The sequence below is a fragment of the Spermophilus citellus genome (genome assembly GCF_964194105.1).
Source record: "Spermophilus citellus genome assembly, chromosome: 11".
In the NCBI taxonomy this organism is placed as follows: Eukaryota; Metazoa; Chordata; class Mammalia; order Rodentia; family Sciuridae; genus Spermophilus; species Spermophilus citellus.
Window position 1 is genome coordinate 45,708,996 of NC_138192.1, and position 27,084 is coordinate 45,736,079.

A 27,084-nucleotide genomic window follows, 5' to 3' on the forward strand; every position below is an offset into this window, starting at 1 on the left:
CTTTATGAAAGTTACATAAACATTTTCCTCAATCTGAAAAATGTTAACACATTATATGTTATTAACTTGTGCATTAGGGTCAAAATATTACACTTCAGAAAATTTACTAGAGCGCTAAAAAGTATAGACTTACAAAATTTAATGTGTCCAAAGATAATGCACCACTATAATTGGCTACCTTTTCTGACTGCCGTCATCAAAGCCACTCATGTTAAGATGGGTTTACCATTAGTACTGCAGTGCTCCAAACGAACCTTTCTAGTTGATTTTTAGAAATACACCGACAAGGCGTGGATGCTAAGAAATCTAGGCTCCTGGCTCTCCTTATTTGAAAAGACAAATGCACATTTACCACTGGCGAATACATGCTGCTCTTTATACCTTTTAAGTAGCGTGACGAACAGAATTATGTCAAGTGGCAATTATGCAATAAAAGGTTATAAACCAATTTTGGCCTAAAAAAATAGAGTGCAATGATAATGCTGCATCAACAATTATGCAGCAAAATATGTACAAGAGAAGCTGTCTGCCTTCATCTTATTTGCCTAAAAGCAGTAGGTGAATCTTTGAAATTGTCCCTCTACCCCTCTCTATTAGAAAGGACAAAACTTAATCACCAGAGACAATTCAGACCATTCTCAGCATGGAATCTGCACCAGAGAGTTCTACAGAACAAATTTGACTAACTACTCTCCATCTACCATTAGTTTTCCATACATTGCCTTCCCACAATTCACTTCTCCAACAGTCTCCAAGTCCTTTCCTTTGTTTTGTCACTTCTCTAAAATTGTATGTTCTTTGTTGAAGATGCTATAAAAGCCAGAGTTCTAAGCTCTCTCTGAGACATATCCTTTCCCTGAGGTTATTTTCCCCCTAAGTGCATATGAAATGTGCTTATTTAAAAACCAAAAAAAAAAAAAAAAAAAACAAACATGTCCTGAAGAGCTTGTTTGGAGGAGAGTCTAGCAGGGGAATGTACCTACTCTTATACCCTTGATTCAAGAATGATCCTCCTCTATGGAGGAAGGTCGTCTGCTTCAACTGAGACCTCAGTTAGCACATGGACTGGTGAGGGAGGAAGGGGAGACCTGCTTAGCCAGCCAGATCAAACCAAATCAACCCTGGCGATCAGTGGAGTGACAGATGTCATGGTCACTACCTTAGAGTTTTGCCATTGTAAGTGGGTCTAATGTGATATGACAAGACCACAGAAACTGGATGTGAATTTACATTTTTTGAATAAGCTTTTTGTTTCACATGATACATTTAGGGTATGTAGCATCTTTGGTAGTTTTAATTTTTACTATTTAAGTTTGGAAATGATGCCAAATTTTTATATTTATTTAATTAATGTGTTCTCTGTGGTGATATATATTGATCATATATTGATGTGTGTATCCATATATACTGGTATGTATCACACTTACACATGAAAACAAATAAGAGGGAGTGAAAGTCTTTGCATTCCCTATAGCCTTTGCAGAAAGATCTAAGCAGTGAAATCTTGTGATGTACAGAAGTGAAAAAGAGTATTAAAACATATTTAAGAACTAAAAACAAAAATCAAAAACAAAACTTGTCCTTATTTTTCTCTTGTGTATTTGTCATTTGTTATAGTCCAAGTTAAATATTTAGAAGTACAGAATAAATATAGTTTTTCCTCTCCTACTTCTTCAAATCTACTCGCTCCTTCCATTTGCCAATTTCTATGATGTGGGCCCTTTCTTCTTCATTTCTAGAGCAGTCTTATATTTACATTTGTGTATATACTTTTTTGAAAAATCTCTATTTCTCTGAATTCAGCTTCTATTTTATTAATATTTATGAAAACTAGCTTTTGGATTTATTGATACAGTCTGTCATGTTTTTGTTGAATTTTGAATTTTGAAGCATTCTTTTTTTGGGGGGGGGGATGGTCATAATCAGTATTTGTATTTTAGTTGTCTTCCATTTAATACAAATTATATTCTTCCTCCCAAGTCAATTTTTTTTTCTTTAGTTTGTTTATACAGGTCATTCTCATTTACTCAACTGGTGACATTTTGATATCCATTCATATACAAGAATGGGTATTGTATATATTTCTAGTGTTCACATGCCCTCCTGTTATAAGATACCTGGGTCTGTTTTTGTCAAATCTCTCCTTTGTTTAAAAAGTAAGGGGAAATGTCCATATGAATCGACAGGGTTCAATAGCTAGCACACTGTCAGCAGATAGAGATCTGCCATTGGAGAACCTACCCCAAAATTCTAGAATAATGAGAGTTTTACCCTTTAATGTTTATGGTAACAATGGGAGCCCTTTCAATATAGAGCTTCTCGCTTTTATTTAGGAGAATATACCACGTTGCTGGTAGATCTCATTGGAATTACCAGGGGATAGAGGATCTTGGTGAAAGGTGGGAGAGGAAAGACTAGAGCATCTGGTTCTATGGGCAGCTTTCCAGTGAAGTCCTCTTATACAGCTTCTCTCTAGCTCCATCATCCAGCACTGTACATATTAACATGGAAGTCTAGTTTCTGAAGTTCCTTCAGTAGAGTCCCTTCCTGCATTATATGGCTACTATATATTATTAACCACATTCCACTTTTCCCTAGGCTATTATGCTTTCATCAACCTTCTTTTAAAGTCTGTTGAAGAATCTTGTATACTCACAGACCTCTCATTCTTTTTGTGGCTGTTGTAGATTTATTTTGCTTGTTCTAATCTGCTTTCCTACTTACAAGATATTGAAAGAAAAGGAAGACAAATGTAAGTGTTCATAAGCTCTCTTGAATGAAAAAAAAATTGTACCAAATATTGAATCCAGGGGTGGCTTAACCACTAAGCCATATCCCTAGTACTTTTTATGTTTCATTTTTGGGACACTAAGTTGCTTAGAACCTTGATAAGTTGCTGAGGCTGTCTTTGAATTGAGCTCCTCCTACCTCTGTTTCTTGAGCTGCTGGTATTACAGAGTGCCTGGCTTTGAATTGGAATTCTTTATGAAGTATTTTATTAATATACATAAATATATGTGTATGTGTGTGTATATATACATACACCAAGGTAGAATGTGAGGCAAGCACTCTACCAACTGAGTTATATACCCAGCTCCAATATACTAATATATTTTAGTTGAATAAAATCAGAATTTTATCTCTTATGTTATATATATATATATATATATATATATATATATATATATATATATATATAAAACATATTTAGAGATAGATACACATTTATGAAAATGCACATGATTAAAAATACAATAAAAGGGATGCCTTATATAAGTTCAGAAATATGGACTATTAAGGACTTCTTAAGGATCATATTAGGTCGAATTCCTAGGTTAAGTTGATCTTTAATCCAAAATGTTAATAAGAATTTATATGAGATCTAGGACTCCATGAAAAATATTATGTCCTAAAAATATTGTGGCAGCACTAATGATAATAAACAGAGCAATTTAAACATAAAAAATTTAGGCATGTGTTCTCCAAAGCTGTTCTTTATGTGGTTTTGCCATCTGCTTCCCCACACCTTTGTCATAGTTTTCATGTAAACGTCATATTTATGAAAATGCAGATACTTTGGAATCAACCTAACGAAAGATGTGAAAGATTTATACAATGAAAACTACAGAACCCTAAAGAGAGAGATAGAAGAAGATCTTAGAAGATGGAAAAATGTACCCTGTTCATGGATAGGCAGAACCAACATCATCAAAATGGCAATATCACCCAAAGTTCTCTACAGGTTTTTATGCAATGCCAATCAAAATCCCAACAGCATTTCTTGTAGAAATAGACAAAGCTATCATGAAATTCATATGGAAAAACAAAAGACCCAGAATAGCAAAAGCAATTCTAAGCAGGAAGTGTGAATCAGGCGGTATAGCGATACCAGATTTCAAACTATATTACAGAGCAATAGTAACAAAAACAGCATGGTACTGGTACCAAAACAGGTAGGTAGACCAATGGTACAGAATAGAGGACACAGAGACCAATCCACAAAATTACAACTTTCTTATATTTGATAAAGGCGCTAAAAGCATGCAATGGAGAAAGGATAGCATCTTCAACAAATGGTGCTGGGAAAACTGGAAATCCATATGCAACAGGATGAAGCTGAACCCCTTTCTCTCGCCATGCACAAAAGTTAATTCAAAATGGATCAAAGAGCTAGATATCAAATTAGAGACTCTGCGCCTGATAGAAGAAAAAGTTGGCTCCGATCTACATATTGTGGGGTCGGGCTCCAAATTCCTTAATAGGACGCCCATAGCACAAGAGTTAATAACAAGAATCAACAAATGGGACTTACTTAAACTAAAAAGTTTTTTCTCAGCAAGAGAAACAATAAGAGAGGTAAACAGGGAACCTACATCCTGGGAACAAATTTTTACTCCTCACACTTCAGATAGAGCCCTAATATCCAGAGTATACAAAGAACTCAAAAAATTAAACAATAAGATAACAAACAACCCTATCAACAAATGGGCCAAGGACCTGAACAGACACTTCTCAGAGGAGGACATACAATCAATAAGTATATGAAAAAATGCTCACCATCTCTAGCAGTCAAAGAAATGCAAATCAAAACCACCCTAAGATACCATCTTACTCCAGTAAGATTGGCAGCCATTATGAAGTCAAGTAACAATAAGTGCTGGCGAGGATGTGGGGAAAAAGGTACACTTGTACATTGCTGGTGGGACTGCAAATTGGTGCGGCCAATATGGAAAGCAGTATGGAGATTCCTAGGAAAGCTGGGAATGGAACCACCATTTGACCCAGCTATCGCCCTTCTCGGTCTATTCCCTGAGGACCTTAAAAGAGCATACTATAGGGATACTGCCACATCAATGATCATAGCAGCACAATTCACAATAGCTAGACTTTGGAATCAACCTAGATGCCCTTCAATAGATGAATGGATTAAAAAACTGTGGCATTTATACACAATGGAGTATTACGCAGCACTAAAAAATGACAAAATCATGGATTTTGCAGGGAAATGGATGGCATTAGAGCAGATAATGCTAAGTGAAGCTAGCCAATCCTTAAAAAACAAATGCCAAATGTCTTCTTTGATATAAAGAGAGCAACTAAGATCAGAACACGGAAGAAGAGCATGAGGAAAACACTAACATTAAACAGAGACGAGTGGGGTGGGAGAAAGGGAGAGAGAAGGGAAACTGTATGGAAATTGAAGGAGACCCTCATTGTTACACAAAATTACATATAAGAGTTTGTGAGGGGAAAGGGGGAAAAAAAAACAAGGGAGACAATTAAACAACAGCAGATGGGGTAGAGAGGGAAAATGAGAGGGAAGGGGAGGGGGGATAGTAGGGGATAGGAAAGGTAGCAAAATACAACAGTCATTAATATGGTATTATGTAAAAATGTGGATGTGTAACCGATGTGATTCTGCAACCTGTATTTGGGGTAAAAAATGGGAGTTCATAACCCACTTGAATCAAATGTATGGAAGATGATATGTCATGAGCTTTGTAATGTTTTGAACAACCAATAAAAAAATAACCAAAAAAAAGAATATATTATTTTTACAAAAAAAAATCATGTAAACTATCATATAGAACCAGAGCTAAGCAGTCTATATTTAAAATGTATAGAATATATTGGTATCACCATCTCTCACACTTTCACACTGAAAGACAATGGGTTAAACACTTCATTCCCAGGAATACATGATATTCACAACAATTCCTTGTGTTAGGTAAAATATTTACTGTGTTCTTAACAGTGAGGAAAGTGAGATTCAGACCTGTTGCATAATAATATCTGTTAGGTCTGCAGTGGTTGGGCTACCCCAATCCCACAGCTTTGGTCGCTGAAAAATTTTATTAATTTTGACTCCGTTCCAAGAATAGATTTTCTACTAGTACAATCTGCATTCAAAAATCATACATTGCTCTTAGAGTTTTATTATTTTACATTGAAAAATGTATTACCACAAATTACATTTGAAATGTAGACTATAACTCAGCCAAAAAAAGGAATGGCCTACCAATACACAAAACAGCTTGATGGAGTGTGAGACTAAGTGAAAAAAAAGCTAATTTCAAATGGTCACATATTCTGTGTTTCCATTTATATAATAATCCTAAAATGACAAAATCAGTGAGATGGAAAAGAGACTACTGGTGTTATGAGGTTAAGGAAGGTAGAAGTGGTAAACATTATATAGGGCCCAAGGGATGTCTGTAGGGATAGATTAATTTTGCATCTTGATTGATTTGATGTTTAGAGAAATTTACAGGTGATAACATATGCATCAAACCTTATGTGCACATTGAACCAAAGTAGGTTTCCTGGGCTTGATATTATATTACAGTTACATAAAGTGAAGTAATCATTAGAGGAAACTGGATTTGAAATAAATAGGACCACTCTGCCCTAACTTTAAAACTCCCTATTCATCTAAACTGAAAAGCTAAAAAAAAAAAAATTAAATGCTAAAATAAAATGTTCCTTATATCTAAAAAAAAAAAAAGAAATTTGTTAATTATGTTTGCTTGATACCACTACAAGAGAGAGAGCATAGCCTAATGGTTAAGTACATGGGCTCCCAAGGCTGTGACTTTGTCAAACTGTTTAACATTCTCTCTCTCAGTTTCCTTATTTATAAAATAGGTCACTATAGTACTTATTACCTAGGGTAAAGCTGAGGATCAAACTTATTACAATTTGTGAAGCATATAAATGGTGACTGGAACATCATAAGGGTTATAAGAGGACTTGTTAGGTAAATAAGAATGTATACAGTAATATTGTTACTGTCGTTGTCACTAATGCATACAAGAAATGTTTGTTGATTGCCTGTTTAAGGTAGACACTATTTTAAGTGCTGTAAATAGAGCAGGTAATGAAATACAGCCCTTGATCTCATCCTAAAATTTTCTTTGAATAAAAGAAGAAAATAAATTAATAGGTGATGCAACATCAACTAAAACTAAAAATAGGGGGGGAAATGGTGAAAGGACAGCAAGACAAAGATCAGAAAGTAATAGAGGATACTGTTTGATTTCAGTGACCAGGGAAATGCTCTTTGAGGATGAGACACCTGAGCTGAGAGGGGAAAGAAGTGAGGGGATAATAACTGGACAGAGGCAGGTGTGTTGGATGTGTCCAAGTTACATCATAGAGGCCACCACAGCTGAAGCAATGAGAAAGAGCATAAAGCAAGTCAGGGCCAAACCATTTCAGACCCTACAGGCCACAGCATGTACTTTAGATTTTATTCTGATAGAAAGTCATGGGAGTATTTTGAGTAGGGAAGTAAAGTGACTTTATCTGCATTTTAAAAGCAACACTGCATACCTTATTGCCAACAGGTTGCTTGGCTAAAAGAATGGAAGAAGGCAAATATGTTATTGGCGTGTTACTGCTATAAAAATTGCCAGAAGTTGGATTTAAAACAACAAAAACTTATTAATCTCATTTTTTCTCATTCTAGCAACAAGGTCAAAATAATTTTCATTGGGTTTGTTATTATTGATCACAGGAATGCTTCTTCTAGCAGACTCCAGGGTTTGGGGAGCAAATGAGTCAGTCATCAACTGATCCTGCAGTGTCTGCAAAAGCCCTGGGAAATATTCCTTGTCAAAAGGCAAGGATATGTGAACAGCCTTGACACTAGGCTCTGATGCCCACAGTTTTCAGATGTTCCAGTACTATGGGTTTTCTGGGTACAGCTGGATAGCTGCAAGATGCTCCTAACATTGTAACTTTTTAGTGCATTAAGAAGTCTCTTGATAACTGACAGGCCTTGAACAATCGGCAGAGCTTCTGTCGTTTAACTTCCTGATCATGAGATCTTATATAATAAACATGCAGAGCTATGGGTCATTGTTCTTCGTCAGAAGACAGTGTCCCACATGGCCCCAGCTTTGCTTATAAATGTCTGTGTGTCTTTCTTAATCTCCCACAGCCCTCCTCATGATCGTTTGTTTCTCCTGCACAGGTCTCAGCACGGGAGAACTCCTTGCCTTTCTAGCTTGAGGCCATCTGCACTGCTTGACTTGAGATCCCTCTGCTCACATCAATCCAAACTTTCGTTTCTGTTGTCACATCTCCTGCTTCTTTTTTTTCATTTTCTTGCTTCTTTCTTATAAGGCCCTTATGATTGCATTTAGGTTTCATCCAGGTAATCCAGTGTACTTGCCCTCTCTCAAGATCCTTAATCCTATCTGCAAAAATCCCTTTCCCATATAAAGTAACATTCACATATTCCAGGGATTGAGACACGACTATCTATCTTTGGAGACCACCACTCAGTCTATCAGACTAAAATTCTTAGAAATCTATTGCAGAAGTTAATGTCAAATAAAGGTAGATTGATGACAGCAGAAGAGATGGGAATTTATTCAAGCTACATTATCCTAGGGACGTGGAATAGAATTAGTGGTAGATTATATACAGATGTGATGGAGAGTGACAAGGAGTCAGGATAATGCCAGCATTTGACCTGAGCGAATAAGTGATTACAGGTGACATTAAATGAGATAAGAAAACCAGAGAGGAGCCCCCGAGGGTTGTGTGACTTCCTGAGATAGTTGTGAGTTTTGTTAAGTTTGAGACTTCAATTATATATCCAAATAAAATCAAGCAATTGGTCACACAAATCAGAAGTTCAGGAGAAAGGTCATTTTTGGAGATATTCATGTATTAGCCCTTGTGATACTGATAATATTAATGCCACAGGATAGAAAATAGTTATCTTGAACATGAATGCAGATAATGAAAAACAGCCTATTGAGACATGCATCTTCCCAGTTTTTGAGCTAAAGAAATTGAGGATTAAAGAGATAACTTATCCACAGTTTTATAGATGATAAATGTCAGCTTTGGAAATCCTAATCAGGAATGTGATTTTTTTTTTAAAAGAAGTAGATTATTAAGATAGTCCCAGAAGGGTTGTGAGAGGAAAGGGTTAATGTGGATTGTGCTGGTAGAATTTCTTTTTTTTAATTTTTTTAAAGAGAGAGTAAGAGAGGGGAGAGAGAGAGAGAGAGAGAGAGAGAGAGAGAGAGAGAGAGAGAGAGAGAGAATTTTTAAATATTTATTATTTTTTAGTTCTCGGCGGACACAACATCTTTGTTGGTATGTGGTGCTGAGGATGGAACCGGGCCGCACGCATGCCAGGCGAGCACGCTACCGCTTGAGCCACATCCCCAGCCCCCAGGAATGTGATTTTGAAGGATACTCCCTTTCAGTGATACCACCCTACTTTCTTCAGATGGGAGTGGCTAAATCTACCATAGGCTTTCACCTAGCAATTTCTATTCACTTAAGAGAGATGCATCTAGGTTGAACAATTTGCTAATATCAATTTGATTCACCCAGGAAATTCCAGCCCAAAGAACTCAATATATTTTGAAGATGTTTCTTGTTGCTTTCTACTGATGCCAAAATATCTGAATTAAAAGTGAAAAACTGCAATCACGATCCATCATCTCCAGATATTCTTGTGTCAAATAGCTGCTGGCTTTGACAACTACTAGAACCACTCTTTGGATGGATACCTCCTGTAATTATATATACAAAGCCAAGAGATGATAGTAAATACTTCACTGCTTTCTATTCAAGGTTCCATTCTGCGGTGACTTATCACGTATCAATTTTAATTCTTGTTGAACTGAAGCTTGTCATGCACAATTCTACATTGTTGTACTTTTTGGTGGAAGAAAAATGCTTCTAAGCACCTTTATTTAATTTAACATATTTATTTTTTGAGTTGTAAATACAAAAGATGGATGTTTGTGATTTCAGGGCTAAGAATGAAGTCTTATTAAGCACCATATGGAATGAGTAGGATTGTCTACAATGATGTATGAACTGCATGGTTCTGAGTTGACATCTTGCTGAATATGAATGAGCCATAGCATTTTCTGTGTAAGCTGTCACTTTTTCTTTTTCTTTTTGTGGTGCTGGGGATTGAACCCAGGACCTTGTGCATGTGAGGCAAGCACTCTACCAACTGAGCTACGTCCCCAGCCCTAAACTGTAACTTTTAAGAAACAGTTTTCATATATTTGAATGCATACCATTAATAAAAATTGTGCTTCAAGAGCAGTATAATAAGCAGTTGATTAACTTTGTTAACACACACACACACACACACACACACACAAAAAAAAAAAAAAATACTACGGCCTTAGGGTCATGGACAGTGTTTAATTCAGTTAAAGATTTTTTTTTTCTCTTGCAAGGTTAAAAAAAAGTCATTTACAATAAAACAATAATAGGTTAATGTGAGGCCACTACAAAATTACTTACTCTATATTGAGGGAGTAATTTTAAGAATTGTGAATAGATTTTAAAAAGAAAGTTGCCTAAAATAATGTAAATGACAGATTAAAAACTAAATGAAGATCAAGTGGAAATATATTGAGATCTTTTACAGTGTATATCCCTACTTCATTTGTTGTTGTTCTTTGTTTTCTCTACAATGTTTGCTAAATAATTGATTAAAGATAATAAACATGTTCATAGTTTTGTACATTCGACATGGAATATTCATCTGTATTATTTCACACATAACACAATAATGATTGTGATCTTATCCTAAGAGTTCAGATAACCAAGACTCAGAAATTAATAGGTTTTCCAAGTTTATACAGAAATCTGAAACAGAAATAGAAATACAAATCACTTACTGTAAATTCTATGCTTTCTCCTGTATTGTTCTGTGAGTTATAAAAAGTTAAATGCTTTATTAAATACATGGCTGCTAGCATATAAAGTAGGCACTTATTAAATTTTACTGTGAATATATTGAAAATTTTCTGTTTTGATAATAGGTAACATGTCAATAAAAAACAGACAATCATTTAAAAAGACAAAGGGCATAATAAAGTCATTGCATATACTAATAAATTTATCATATAATTTTTATTTACAAAGCCTGCCAAATACTTAGTGGCTCATATTTGAATTCTAAACTTTTCACCATCAATATAAGGTAGTAGATATTCTTTTTATTTACTCTTATCTACAATATCCAGAAGCATGAAATATACACAGTATGTGGTCACTGTTGTTCAAAAACAGACACAGGGACAAGATCAGAGTGTGAGTACACAAATAGATATGAGTATACACATAAGATATTTCATTTGAACATGATGATAAGGCCCAGAAGAGATTAAAACTCACTAAGAGACAGATTAATTGAGGATGAATTTTTTTTTAAAGAGAGAGTGAGAGAGGAGAGAGAGAGAGAGAATTTTTAATATTTATTTTTTAGTTCTCGGCGGACACAACATCTTTGTTGGTATGTGGTGCTGAGGATCGAACCCGGGCCGCACGCATGCCAGGCGAGCGCGCTACCGCTTGAGCCACATCCCCAGCCCAAGAAGGAATTTGACAGCATATTTTTATAAATTGGGCCAACAATTAAAAATCATGAGGTATAACCCCAAATCTGGTGTTTTAATTCTCCAGACTATTGAAAGATCTGGCACTCCATCACCAAATGTAATGGATGAGAAATCAATTATCTCCCATAAAAGGCAACAATTTTGTTCTCTAATTTGAACTTTTTCTCATTGTCCTGGTCTTTGCCATCCAAGTGACACGTGCTACATTCTATGATCTGCCTGGGCCTTTAGTTCGTCTGACTTGGTAATTGTATGTAAGGGGTAGGTGCTTCTGACTTAGATTCAGTAGAGAGAAGGAGAGGGGTGATAAAAATTTATAATTTGTGGGTGCTCTGGTACACACTTATAGTCCTAGCAATTCAGGAAATTGAGATACAAATTCAAGACCAGCCTCAGCAACATAGTGAAACCCTGTCTCAACAAACAAACAAAAACCAAAACCACAAACCCAGGACTACTGGGTATACATCTCAGAGGTAGACTGTTCTTCAGTTTAATCACTAGTACAACAACAAAAACAACTGCAAGAAACATGAGATTAGTTTACTTTTTTTTTAATCTCAAAGAAATTAACATACTTTCTTAATGAAAAGTACAATTTTACTTCATTCTTTGCATTTTAACTATTTTCCAGGATATATATATATATATATATATATATATATATATATATATATATATATGCCATTTAGTGCTTCCTATCTGCTTCTTACACTGTCCCAGAAAAGCATTGCATTATTGTACTTAACATTACTATAATGCTATAACATGTTTAAATTTAAATTGCAAATTTAAAATAATGAATTAATACTAAAACAGCACTACAAATTGGAATTTATCTCAATGAATCATTTATGATATCTTTGGTTCATGGAATATGTCAAATTTCATAATAATGTTTTAGATTCTAGAGTTTATGCAGCCAATATTCCCAAAACTAGGAGCAGAAGACATTGTTTTGATAATTTATATGTAGTAAAAATTTTAAGCGAATATTTCAATCTCCCTCCATTTTTTTAATCTCAACACCATGATCATGTTGACTTCCTCACCATAAGTAGAATCTGCACAACTGCACAACAGGCACTAGGAATAAGGACACAGGGTTCCACTATGGGAGAACACAAGCTATATAATGACGAGTGTGTCACAAAAACAGGATTGCCACAATATCAAAGAAAAAGTTTATTACAGATAATTGTTTGCTCTGTTTATGTGGTTTCTGTAGAACTAGGATAAGCAATTTAGGTTACAAAGATTTATAACAGTTTTCATGAAGATGTATGAAATCCCAACCTTGCAAGCTTTTTTAATCCACCTATAAATCATTTTACACATTTAATTTCTTCCTGTATAAATTTTATGGGCATACTCACACACACACACACACACACACACACACACACACACTCACTCACAAAGTTTAAATTACTACATGCTTTCTGAAAAGGAAAATATCTCCAGGATTCTCCCCCCTTGTTTTCTATCTAATACATAATATAAATTTAAAGAATTCAGTTGTAAACTGTTAACAAATATTACTTTCTTGTAAGAGCATCTGTAGTGCTGTTAGATATTAGGCAAAACCTTTCTTGAAGAGAGAAGTAGCTGAAAGTTGGGCTTGTCTACACTAAAGGGGACTATAGTATTACGTCCCATAAATCTCAAAAATAACAAGTTTTAATTGCTTCTTCAGTATATTATTGGCATAAGGATTTGATATAAAAGAATAACATATTTGACTTTTCCAGCTGTTGTGCTTGAAATTGAATCATTATTGTACCCACAGTGTTTTGCCTAGTTATTCTAGGAGCCACAAGCAAAATATATGATGTATGGCACCTTTGGTTGTAAAGCCAGCTAGCCACTGAGGTATTATTATGCTAAGATTTACATTCATATGCAAATTGGGCTCCTGCTGTTCACCTTGGCCTACTACTGGACTCATGTTACGGGGACTCATGGAGAGTTCCCATTGGTTGGGGAAGGATAGTAGGAGGAAATTCCGGGGGAGGTCCGGGGGACCCCGGGTTCCGGAGACGGCGGTTCCGGTTAGACGCCCGCGTGGGAGGACCGGTTTTTTGCTTGCTGGCGCTGAGAGTGTTGGCGGCTTTTTCAAAATAAAGTTTTGTTCCTGCTTGAGTGGCTCGTGATTCTGTGCCCAGCCAAGACTGCGGCATTTGGTGGCCCGTACGGGGAACGCCTGAAACTTAGAGGTGAGTAAAACTGCTCGCCCCTGAGGGAAGGCGACAGAATGGGTGAACATTTAGAAAAACAATGTGTTCTTGTTTTGATTTATTTTGTTTTTATTTCAAGCTCCCTAGCCCTAGAATTTTCTCAGGCGAACTGGGAAAAATGGTTGGCTCAAGGTTTGAAGTTATTCGGCCCTGAGAAAGAGAAAATTGATACAATCATTGTCTGTTCCGTTTTTGTTTCATTCTGTTTCGGCTTTGTTTTATCCTATCTTATTGGGTTACGTTACCTTTATAGTAGATTAGAATCCAGTAAAAAACAAACCAAAAAACTGCTAAGTAAATTGTTAGAGGTCCAAACTATGGTAGAAAAAACGCTAGGTCAAGCAAAAGAGAAGGTCTCTCAAGCTAGTCAGACAGAGGAGAATTTAAAGAAAGCAAGCTTAGAGGAAAAGCAACCATCAGGTGGAGAATTACAACAGGAGGTTGCTACTAACTCCGTTCTATCACCAGAGGGCGTAACTCAACCAACAGCTCCATCTACCGCTGAGCGGCCCTCAACTCCCGTAGTTGATGGACGGAATTCTGAGGCAGGACCCCAAAGATTAGCATGCCCTGTACTTGAGCAGGCAGGAAGGCAACGAATTCACCGTGCTTTAGATTTCAAAACAATAAAGCAATTAAAGGAGGCTGTAACGACCTATGGGCCGCAAGCTCCCTTCACAATAAGCATGGTCGAATCTGTTACCAACTTGGACATGACACCAGCAGATTGGGCTAACATGTGTCGATCTGTGCTAAACGGAGGACAATATTTGTTATGGAAGGTTGCCAATGAGGAATTTTGCATGGAGACAGCTAGGCGAAATGCAGAAGCTGGTTATCCTCAAAGAAATATGGACATGCTATTGGGAAAGGGACCATATGAGGGTCAAAGACAACAAATTGAATATGACCCTGGCGTATACGCACAAATTGCTGTAGATGCAGTTAGGGCATGGAAAACTTTACAGGGGCATGGAGACTTACAAGGTCAATTATCTAAGGTAATACAAGGAACTAATGAACCTTACGCTGAATTTGTAGATAGACTTATTCAGTCAGCCTCTAGGATATTTGGTAATACAGAACAGGTAATGCCATTTATAAAACAACTGGCTTATGACCAAGCAAATCGTTGCTGCAAAGAGGTCATTAGACCATGGAAACATGAAGATTTAAACACATATATTAAATTATGTAGAGACATTAATGAACAAAGGCAAGTCTTAGCAGCAGTACAACAGGCTTTAGATGCCAGGCCAAAAACATGCTATAATTGTAATCAAACAGGACATTTTAAAAGGAGTTGCCCCGTAAGAGGAGGGTTTAACAAAGCTGGATATCAAAGGAATAGAATACCGGGTATTTGCCCACGATGCCATAGAGGGAAACATTGGGCTAATGAATGCCGTTCTCAAACCACCATAGAGGGTATTCCGTTATCAAAAAACGGACAAGGACCAAATGTTTACCCACGATATCGTGGAGAAAGGTATCAGGCTCCATTGCCAAAAAACGGACTAGAGGGCCCAATGCCCCGGGGCCCAAAACCACAAATATATGGGGCAATGGAGGAACCCAACAGCACCATCAAGGTAGTGCCCAAGACGCATTATCCATTAAATCCCTCATCAGACAAACTAGAGGGAGCGCAGGGCTGGACATCTGCGCCTCTGCCAGAGCAGTACTAACCCCAGAGATGGGAATTCAAATCATTCCCACAGGAGTAAAAGAACCTCTTCCCCAGGGAACAGTAGGCTTATTATTGGGATGCAGTTCTTCTACACTAAAAGGACTTATGATAAGTCCTGGGGTAATTGATCCCGATTATGAGGGTGAAATAAAAATTATAGCTAGTTCTCCAAGAGGTATATCAGTAATTTCACCAGGAGATAGAATAGCACAGTTATTAATAATACCCAGCCTGCATGATAAATTTTCCAGTTGTAATGTAGAAAGAGGTTCCAAGGGATTAGGCTCCACAGGTGTAGATTGGGCTATGCTGTCTTTAAATTTAGATTCTCGCCCAATGCTAAAATTAAATATTCAAGGACATGACTTTAATGGGCTGCTGGACACAGGTGCTGACCTCAGCATAATATCTCGTCAAGAATGGCCAGAACATTGGCCATTACAACAAGCCACTCAAACGCTTCGAGGCCTAGGAGTGGCAACAAATCCCCATAGAAGTGCTATGGTATTAGATTGGAGGGATCCTGAAGGATGTGAAGGAACTATACAGCCCTATGTATTGGATCATCTTCCTGTAAATTTATGGGGACGAAATGTCCTAGATCAATTAGGATTGACATTAACAAATAACATCAATCCTAACGTGCCCACTACTAGGGCTAAACAAGGCTTTAGGAAAGAAAAAATATTAAGAGAACAAGAACAAGGTATGACAGCACCTATTCAAATAGATCAAGAAATAAATAGACATGAATTGGGTTTTCAGAAAGGGCCACTGAGACAATCAAAATTACTTGGAAATCAGAAAGACCAGTGTGGGTTCCTCAGTGGCCCCTGACTAAAGAAAAGATACAAGTAGCCCATGACTTGGTCAGACAACAATTAGCGGAAGGACATATACAACCTTCCATATCCCCCCATAATACTCCCATTTTTGTCATTAAAAAGAAATCTGGTAAATGGAGATTATTAAAAGATTTAAGAGCCATTAATAATGAGATGGTTATTATGGGACCTGCTCAATCAGGGATTCCTCAATTGTCTGCTTTACCAAAAACCTGGCATGTTTTAGCTATAGATATTAAAGATTGTTTCTTTTCAATTCCAATTCATCCCGAGGATAGTCCACATTTTGCATTTACTATCCCTGCACTGAATCATGAAGGTCCTGATCAGAGATATGAATGGAAAGTACTCCCTCAAGGGATGGCTAACAGCCCAACTATGTGTCAAATTTATGTTAATAAAGCAATCCAGCCACTTAGAAACCAAAATCCTGAACTACAAATATTTCACTATATGGATGATGTGTTATTGGCACATAAAGATAAAAACACATTGCTAGAATGTTATGCCACACTTACAAACTTATTGAAAAATTATAATCTAGAGATAGCAATAGATAAAGTACAATTAAATCTTCCAATTAATTATTTAGGAGTTCTATTATCCTCAACCATGGTCCGTCCACCAAAAATTCAAATACGAGTAGATCAACTCAAATCACTTAATGACTTTCAAAAATTATTGGGAGACATAAATTGGATAAGGCCTTATCTAGGCATACCAACAGGAGAATTAGGACCTTTATTTGATATTCTAAAAGGTCCATCAGATCCAAATTCACCCCGCATGTTAACGCCTGAAGCAAGAAAAACATTAAAAATCATTGAAACGTATATGGAAAATATGCATTTGGATAGAATTGATATAAGTTTGCCTTTATTATTTATTGTACTACCAACAAAAAATATTCCTACAGGAGTATTTTGGCAGGAAGGTCCATTATTGTGGATACATTTATCTTATTCTCCTAACACTATTCTTACTAGATATCCTGAGGCTGTAGGACAATTAATACTCAAAGGAATAAAAGCAGCTAAGGGAGTGTTTGGGATTTCTCCCAATAAAATTATCACTCCATATACTATGGATCAAATTGATGAGTTAGCTAATGAGTTAAATACTTGGGCAATAATCATGTGTAAAACTAGTGTTTCATTTGATAATCACTTACCATCTAATCCTTTGTTGTCTTTTTGGTCTAAGCATCCTGTAGTTTTTCCAAAAATGACAAGAAAAACCCCTATCATAAATGCTCCAAATATATTCACTGATGGGTCAAACAATGGTACAGCAGCAGTAGTTACTCCTGATCAAACTTTTACATTTTTAGTACCCAAACAATCAGCTCAAAAGGTAGAGCTTAATGCAGTATTACAAGCTTTTATGATGTTTAAAGATTCTGTATTTAATTTATTTTCTGATAGTCAGTATGTAGTTAATGCTATAATATCCCTTGAAGATGCTGATAAGATTTCCCCTTCCTCTACTGTTTTCTCTTTGTTTTCCGCTATACAAAGTCTAATCTGGGACCGAAAAGATCCATTCTTCATAGGTCATATCAGGGCACATACAGGATTGCCTGGAGCCCTTAGTATGGGCAATGAACTAGCAGATAAATCTACACATGACATACATATTTTCTCCACAATAGAAGAAGCTATAAATTTTCATAAAAGGTTCCATGTCAATGCTAATACTTTACAAAAGCGTTTTAAAATAACTAAAGAACAAGCCAGACATATAATAAAACAATGTCAAAATTGTGTGACATTTTTACCACAAGTTAATCTTGGAGTCAATCCTAGAGGACTGATACCTAACCATATTTGGCAGATGGACGTCACACACTTGCCAGAATTTGGAAAATTAAAATATTTACATGTTACAGTTGATACCTCTTCCGGATTTTTGATGGGCTCCCTTCATGCCGGAGAAAAAACTAAAGATGTTATAGCTCATTGCTTACAAAATTTTGCCACTGTGGGCGTTCCAAAACAGTTAAAAACGGACAACGGTCCTGGTTATACTTCCACCTCTTTTAAACAATTTTGCTCATCATTTGGTATTACTCACATAACAGGAATTCCATACAATCCACAAGGACAAGGCATAGTTGAAAGAGCTCATCAAACTATTAAAATGTACTTATTAAAACAAAAGGAGGGAATTGGAAAGGGGTATATATCCCCCAAAGATAAACTTAAAATAACCCTTTTTACTCTAAACTTTTTAAATTTAGATTCATCGGGACTTAGTGCTGCGGAAAGACATTTGTACCCCAAAAATGTACATAAGCGTAAGGTACTTTGGAAAGATATTCTAACAGGACAATGGAAAGGCCCGGATCCAGTGATAGTCTGGAATCGGGGCGCTATCTGTGTTTTCCCACAGGATGAACAGCAACCGATTTGGATTCCAGAGAGATTAACTAAAACAATTTCTACAGAAAAAGAAGATGATTTGACTCAAATCCATAACAGCTGACATCCAAAGCTCCAGCTTGGCTATTCTTACATCTGCGACAGTGATTAACCAAGGTGTTTTTTTCAATATCTATTTTATTATTGCATTTTTCCACATCATAAAGTTCTATTTTATTTTTGAGCTCATACAAACCTAGGTTAATGTTTTCTGATCAGTTTTATTTTTTGACTGTGTTTTATTTTTTGACTGTGGAGTTTTTAAACATTGCAATGGAGATTTCACCTAGGTATAGTTACAAGGCCTTTATTTACTATTGTCTTATGTGTTGTATGTTGTGTGCACACTTCTGTTTTGTTTTGTATGTCTGTATGTGTGTATGTCCATATTTCTTATATGAGGAGCGCTCATGAAAAAATGGATCCGAATTTTTTCTTTATTCACGTGATTTATATAGTTTAATTTAAATTAGGTAAACAGCTGTTAATGATTGTTTTTAAAGATGGTTAACAGATCTGTTTGTTTGCTAATTTAAATTTGGTAAACAGCTGTTAAGGATTGTTTTTAAAGGAGTTTAACAGATCTGTTTGTTTACTTTCACCTTTCCTTTTTATTATATTTAATAATTCTGTTCAGGATAATGTCTCTTTAACATCATTGCCAGAATTTCCATCTCCATCCCAATTCCAGTGAAGACTGAGATAAAACCAAACTACAGCTTCTATGATAGCAATCACAGTAAACTGTATAAACTGATGCATCAATGAATATAACTCAACAAGTAATGCTATCAAGGACTTGATTTACTTTGGGAGGAAATGGACATATTGATAGACTCCTCCAATTTGAACTGCTTGCAGAACTTGCCTGGACTATATATCAGTTGCATACATTGTGAAATATCATCTGGTGCACCGAATTGTGGTACTGCTGGCATATCTTTGCTGATGGTGTCACCAGTGATGCAATTTCCTTGCCAGCTCACCCCATGTTTATTGTGGTAATACTGGCATATCTTTGCTGATGGTGTCACCAGTGACGCAATTTTTCCAAGGAGCCATCAATTGGCTTGGTGTCGTGGCATTTCTGTATCCTCCTCCCTTCTACTAGTGATGGTCTAAAATTTGGGGGCCAACAGAGGTGAGGCAAAGAACCTTACCCCCCCACTGGCACCAAGGCAAAATTTGGGGGCCAACAGAGGTGAGGCAAGAACCTCACCCCCCCACTGGTGCATAGGCCTATCCACAAGCATGGCTGAATGCTGGACCGGTAGTCAGCGACGGGTTGCTCTGATTACAGTGGATTCAACCTAAGACAGGAAGCTGACGCCTAAAGGTCAGTTCTCCCATGACGGGTAAGAACCATATGTTAAATTGGACAACCTACCAGGCACGGTCCCTAGCCACATTGCTTGTTACTTAATTAAACAGAAGGGGGCAGATGCTAGGAGCCACAAGCAAAATATATGATGTATGGCACCTTTGGTTGTAAAGCCAGCTAGCCACTGAGGTATTATTATGCTAAGATTTACATTCATATGCAAATTGGGCTCCTGCTGTTCACCTTGGCCTACTACTGGACTCATGTTACGGGGACTCATGGAGAGTTCCCATTGGTTAGGGAAGGATAGTAGGAGGAAATTCCGGGGGAGGTCCAGGGGACCCCGGGTTCCGGGAGACGGCGGTTCCGGTTAGACGCCCGCGTGGGAGGACCGGGTTTTTGCTTGCTGGCACTGAGAGTGTTGGCGGCTTTTTCAAAATAAAGTTTTGTTCCTGCTTGAGTGGCTCGTGATTCTGTGCCCAGCCAAGACTGCGGCATAGTTAGATATAAAAAAACAATGTTTCTAATTTGCTAGAAACATTTAGACCCTTTTTCCTATTTTGGAAGGGAAAGTTAAAGGATTCTAGAATACTGTGACAGGTCCTAACTGAGTTCAAAGGGAAACATCCTTACAGGCAGATTTATAGCTGGTAACCTGATCTTTAGAAGCACATTAAAATCTATGAAAGTTATAGTATTATTTTTTTCTGTGGAGTTTTCTAGTAGTATTTAACTTAATTCTTTGGAATTAAGACTTATGTCCTAACATAGTATGAGATGGTGGAGTTAAGCAAAAACACAGAATATCATTTAGCTTGTGTAGATTTGTATTTTTGAGATTAGAGAGGATGAAGAAATAGTGGTAGGCTTGATTAAGTATAGCATATATATTTCTGAATCTTTCTCAAGCAGATATTGTAACTCCTTCTTTGACCAAACTTATTAATAATCATAGTAAGAATGAAAATCAAATTTGAACTCCTTGGGAAACCCCATGGATTTGATTCATCTTCCAAGGTAATGAATCTGGTGCATGTGGTTTTGCTCAGATAGGCTAACTGAAATGGGACTTTGATTTATTTAGCCTGTGTCTTGTGTTTTCTTCAACAACGAGAACTTCTTTGGAAAATGCAATTTCCCTTTGGCTCAATTTCAACTCGTTATAGGGGATCTGTCTCCATTCATTTCTTGTACCTTTTCTTTAGGGAAAAAGCTTTTGCACAGTGAACATTTTAATTTCTGAAGAGTAGCATGTCTATTCACACAGATACACAAATTAGAAAAGTACTGACTAACTTTTATGTCTGATTGCACTAAGAGAAAAATGTCATTATATAATACTTTTTAAAACTACTATTGTGGGTGTGATGAAGACTTTTTAAAAGAATCAAGTTTTTAATCCATTTCTGCTTTAAATAGGTAAGTATAATCAAATATTTCAAATATATTTTCCAACTGGGTTGGAAAGTAAATTTTTAATTTTAAAATATCTTTTAAGGATGATTTATGACAAATGAAAACTTTCTGCCATCCCTGCTTGACATGATCCACCAAATGTAAATTATTTAATTAGTTTGATGGATATTGACCAGCTGCTCTCTATATCTATGGCATATGTGTGGCTTGGAATATTAAGCTTTATTAGTGTATCTTTTGGAATATGAAGTGACAGTGACTATTGTTCATGAAATAATAAAACCTAATTCATTTGAGTGATCAATAAATATATTAAACTACTTTAAAAAGTAAATATTAGATTTAAAATATGAATTTGAGTGAGTGCCTGTCTGCCTGTATTTGTGGGTCCTCAATTTTAAGCATGTATCTGTACTTGGATTCCTTAGTTTATGAAGCTTTCATAGGAGCAGAATTTAGAAAATAAATTACCTATCAGCAAGCTATTTATTATTATTTGCATCACTTAGAAAATGAAAGGGTTAATTTTTCATTTTCTTTAGACTTTAAAATTCTATAAAAACCTCTTTGCTTTAGGACTGTGGTTCTCTAATTTTAGTATGTATCAGAATCAGGGGAAAGGTTTATTAAAATACAGATTCTGGAGTTAAGCTAAACATGTTAAGGCAGAAAGAGCTGAGACCTCCCCCCAATACCTTTTAAAAATTAACAGGTTTTGCCTAATTCAAAGAGAAGTGCCTAATTAAAAATGGGTGATGTTGAGAAAGGCAAGAGGATTTTTGTTCAGAAGTGTGCCCAATGCCACACGGTGGAAAAGGGAGGCAAGCACAAGACTGGGCCAAATCTCCATGGACTGTTTGGCAGAAGACTGGTCAGGCTGCTGGATTCTCTTATACAGATGCCAACAAGAACAAAGGCATCACCTGGGGAGAGGATACACTGATGGAGTATTTGGAGAATCCCAAAAAGTACATCCCTGGAACAAAAATGATCTTCGCTGGCATTAAGAAGAAGGGACAAAGGGCAGACCTAATAGCTTACCTCAAAAAAGCCACTAATGAGTAATAGCTACTGCCTTATTTATTACCAAAAAGAAATGTCTCTTGGCTTTTTTATGTGCACCATAATTTAATTGATGTGATACACCAGAAATCAGATCATGAATGACTGACAAAATTATTTTTGTTGGACAATCCTGATTTAAGTAAAACTTACTTGTAGTTAAATTAATATTTTGGTTATATTCCCACTTCAGTAAATTCTATCACTGTTTCCCCTTTTTAAAGTTGTGGTTGGACTTAATTAGTAATGTTCAGTATTTCACAAAAATGGTGAATGACATCTGAAAACTGGTTTTATATTTAGTTTTATAGAACTGATTATGTGAATATGTTTAAAATATGGGGGAAGTCCCTTCAGTCTCTCAGAACCAAGCATGATTCACATTTGTTTCAATTTATGTTCATTAGCCTATTAAAGGTTGAAGATAAGGAAGCAGTGTCTACTTTATATTTTTGTTGACCATGCCAATTTAATTAGAATTCCTTGTATCTAAAATGCTGTTCTTTCCTTATGGAAAGGCATATTTAGTGTGGTTTAGGTATGATATTAAATAAAGAATATTTAACACTTCTCAAATTTAAAAAAAAAAATACAGATTCTGGGCCCCACTGTTAGAATTTCTTCTTTGGTAGGTTTGTAGTGAGATCTGTAAATTTGCATTTTTAACTGATTCCAAAGTGGAAGGTTCGGACCACATTTTAGAACCAATAATCTAAGGATCTGATTAAATTTTTAATTTATCTGGTATGGTTTGGACCTAGAATGTCCCCCAAAGCATCATCCATCAGAGGTTTGGCTTGGAGAAGTGACTGGATCATGAAGACTATGACCTCATTAGTCGATTGATCCATTGATGGCTGAGTGGGCTATGGGGTGATAGGAGCTAGTTGAAGCATGTTAATCACTGGGGTTGTGCCCTGGAAGGATTTATAGTCTCCATGTCCTCTTTCTTATTCTGACTCTACTTCCCAGATACCATGAGCTGAGCAGTTTTCCTTTGCATGCCCTTTCACTTTGGTGTTCTGCCTCACTCAGTCCCAGAGCAGTGGAACTAACCATGGATTGAGATCTCTGAAACCATCAGCCAAAAATAAAACTTTCCTCCCTTATGTCACAGTGATGAATAGCTGAATGACCCAGAAATTGATGTTAAGAAATGGAGTGATTGCTGTGACTATTTTTGATCATCAGGATCAGAAGACTTTGGAACTGGATTGTGGGAGAAGTTTGGAAAAGTTTGGAGATGTAGGCTGCAGAAGTCTTAGTATGTTGTAAGAGGAGCTAAATGAGCAATTCTGGTGGGAGTTCAGAAATCCAGAATGGCAATAGGAATGAAGACAGTAAAGATTGTACTCAGGAGATTTCAAATGGAAATGAGGATTCTGTTGGGAATTAGATTAGAGGACATTTTGTTACATTCTGGCAAAGAATTTGTATATATTTAGTGGATATTCTGAGACTTTCTGTGAAGCTGAATTTAAGGGTGATGAACTGATTAATTTGATGGAGGAAATTTCAAGGCTGTGCAGCATTCAAGCAGTAGCATGGATATTGCTGACTGCCTTTAACCAACTTTACTGTGACAATCAGGAGCAAAAAAAAGCAGAGAGGATAGATTTGAAAGACTTGTGGTTTGGACAGAAAAGCATATGTAAAATTGGGGCCAAGAAAGGTATAGTTGCTGAAGAGATAAGCACCATTAAACAGAAACTAGTAACTTTGTACAGAGAGAATAGAAAAGATACCGGTTGGGTATCTAAGTGATCAGCAAGACCTTACCCACAACCTCAAGGGTACATGTGTACAAGACTTTCCTTTAAGAAGAGAGTTCTTACATAGAGCTGCCTGGGAAGTTTTTTACCCTGGATTTGTTTCACCAAGCTTAACAACCTAGGCACTCAGAGGCTGCTGCATCTATGGTTCAAGGGTTCATGGCTAGTGCTTGAGCTAGCAGCAGACATTGATGTTGTCCGTGTGGTGGCGGCATCAATGCAAATGATGGAGTTATGGGGTCATGAAGGTTTTCATCCACTGTTCAAAGGAAGACCTGGGAGAACAGGAAATATGTGTCAGGTTTAGAATCCTTACAGGCAGTCCCTGAAAGGACAATGGGTAGAGCTGTAAGACTAAAGCCTAAGCCAACATGGAGACCCTAGAAAATTAAAATATACCAGGAGTGTTAACTATGAACCATGGAAAGCTGCAGGCAACAAGTTAAGTCAGCCTCAGAGAAACCATGCAGGGTGCAACCAATTAAGCCACAGTGTAGGGCTTCCCTGGTTTTTTTGGGCCCTCATAACCAATTGCTCTGATGCTTGACATGGAGCTAAATGATTTAATGTTTGTTCTACTGGATCCCCGTTTTGCTTTATTCCTGTCCCTTCTATGTTATGCTCCGATTGCCTTTTGGAATGGGAGTATTTAATCTGTGGCATTATATGTTAGAACTATGTAACCTGATTTTTTTATTTTTATAGGGGCTCACAGATAAGAATGTGCCTTGATTCTTAAAGGAGACTTTGGACTTGGACTTTTGAGCAATGCTGGAACTGTGAAGACCATGGGGACTCTTAGAGAGGAACTCTTGGAGAGGGATTAAATGTACTTTGCATTGCAAGATGGATATAAACTTTTGTAGGGCAATGGCAGAATGTTATGGCATAGATCTGGAAAGTCCTCTAAGGTATAATGGTTCAGAAGTGGGAGTTTTGGGAAATGATTGGGTCATGAGTGCTCTGATCTCATCAGTGGATTAATTTATTGATGGCTGAATGAACTTCTAGGAGGTGGGACCGGGTTAGAGGAAATTGGTACCAAGTGTGTGGCCTAGAATATTTTTATATTCTTGTTGACCTCTTCCTAACTCCAATGCAAATGATGGAGTTATTGGGTCATGAAAGTTTTCATCCACTGTTCAAAGGAAGACCTGGGATATTAGTGGATATTCTGAGACTTTCTGTGAAGCCTCCCTAGTCACCATGAGCTGAGTGGCTTTCCTCTGCTATGCCCTTCCACCTTGATGTTCTACCTCACATCAGACCCAGTGCAATGGAGCTGGTTGACCATAGACTGAGACCTCTGAAACCATGAGCCAACATAAAGATTTCCTCTAAGTTGTTCTTGTCAGTTATTTTGGTTACAGTGATAAAAGCTGGGTAACACTGGAAGGTAAACAAGTGTATAGGTAAAGAAATGGACAACAGATCCTTTGTATAATTATTGAATATACTAGAGACCCTAAACCAATTTGAATGTTTTAAAGACATCATAAAAACTAGACTTAAGTATCTCTCCATTACAGTAATTTAGGTTACCTGTTGGGACACTCAAACACAAATAGTTAGCTACTTGAGCCAAAATTCTTCCATTGTTAGTTATCAAGTTGCTTTTTAAAGCAATAAGTTAGCTAAATTGCATTATGTTTATTGTTGTCATCAAATATAACTGGCATCATTAATCTACTAGAATTTAATTGCACTCAGATTTTAATTCTATTTCCCCTGGTCATAGGGATTTATTGTATTTTTTCATAGCAGACTTTATAGAGCTTCTACATGAGAAAATGATATGCCACAGTACTAAAGTAATTTTCTACTTGATAGTTTTAATATCATACTCTTATTTTCTAATATTTTACATACAATAAAAGTACCGTGCTAGTAAATTTTGACTTGATTTAGTAGAAACATGATGCATGTAATATTCCCATAACAAGATAATCGATTAAGTGTCAAACAATACAGCCACCACCAAAAGCAACAAAAGTACTTCCTATTATATGCCAATATCTTATTAGAAAAAAATAGCATTAACCTCAATTTTATACAAATTGATTTTCACTATGGTATTGCGGCAGTTTAATTGATTTAGTGAGAAGAATAATTGCAGAGAACTAAATTCGAACAGAAACCATTTCTAAGTTCACAATAATTTTATTTCAAGAGTTTGTATCATATCCATTCATAAACATTTACTGAGCAAATATATTATGCTGGACTACTAAAATACAAAGTTAGCTCTAGTATCCTACAATGATTATAATATAGAAAATAAAAGACAAAAGCAAAGGAACCATAAAAATTCATTAATAAGCAATAGATTTATGTTATAATAGAGGGGTATTTCAGAGAAGAGATTATTTTCTGGAAGAGGGAACTTCATGCTTCACAAAGGTAAAGGTATTTGACATTATCATATGTTTTCATTAATTGCTAGTTTTGATAAGAGTCACAGAAAATGATCGTAGCAATAGGAAGTACATGTGCGCAGTCATGCTAGCATGAAAGAATGCACATGTTCAGAAACTATAGTTTGGGTAGTGATAGAAGATGTGATGAGCTGTGAGTGTCAAGGTGGAGGCCATATCCAGGTCAGGAAAGGCCTTTTCTGCCTTTTTTTGTAAAAAGACACTTCAATAAAGGTGTTGGGGTACCAGCAATTTGTGCCTAGTAAGTGTTGCCTTGTGGTGAGATGAGAAGCCTTCAAAAAACATGATGGGTAAGGAGAAGGGAAGGAGAAGGGAAACTGGCCACTTCCCTTCTCTCAAATTTGAGGTAGAAAATCAAAGCAGACTAACCTTTGTTGTAAGTCAAAGAATACACTAAGAAAACATCTGAAGAATCCATCTGTGCAGGGGGCATGCAATGTAATCTATATATCCCTCCCCCCACTGTTTGTTGGCATGGTGCAACTTTTGTTTT

General features: G+C 36.5%; 1 pseudogene across 1 annotated transcript; it reads left to right on the forward strand.

The window, feature by feature from the left end:
• Positions 1–22,070: 22,070 nt before the first annotated feature.
• LOC308631156 (cytochrome c, somatic-like) lies at positions 22,071–22,660 on the forward strand (annotated as a pseudogene). The gene has a single exon. The product of its transcript is annotated as a cytochrome c, somatic-like (transcript).
• Positions 22,661–27,084: the final 4,424 nt, after the last annotated feature.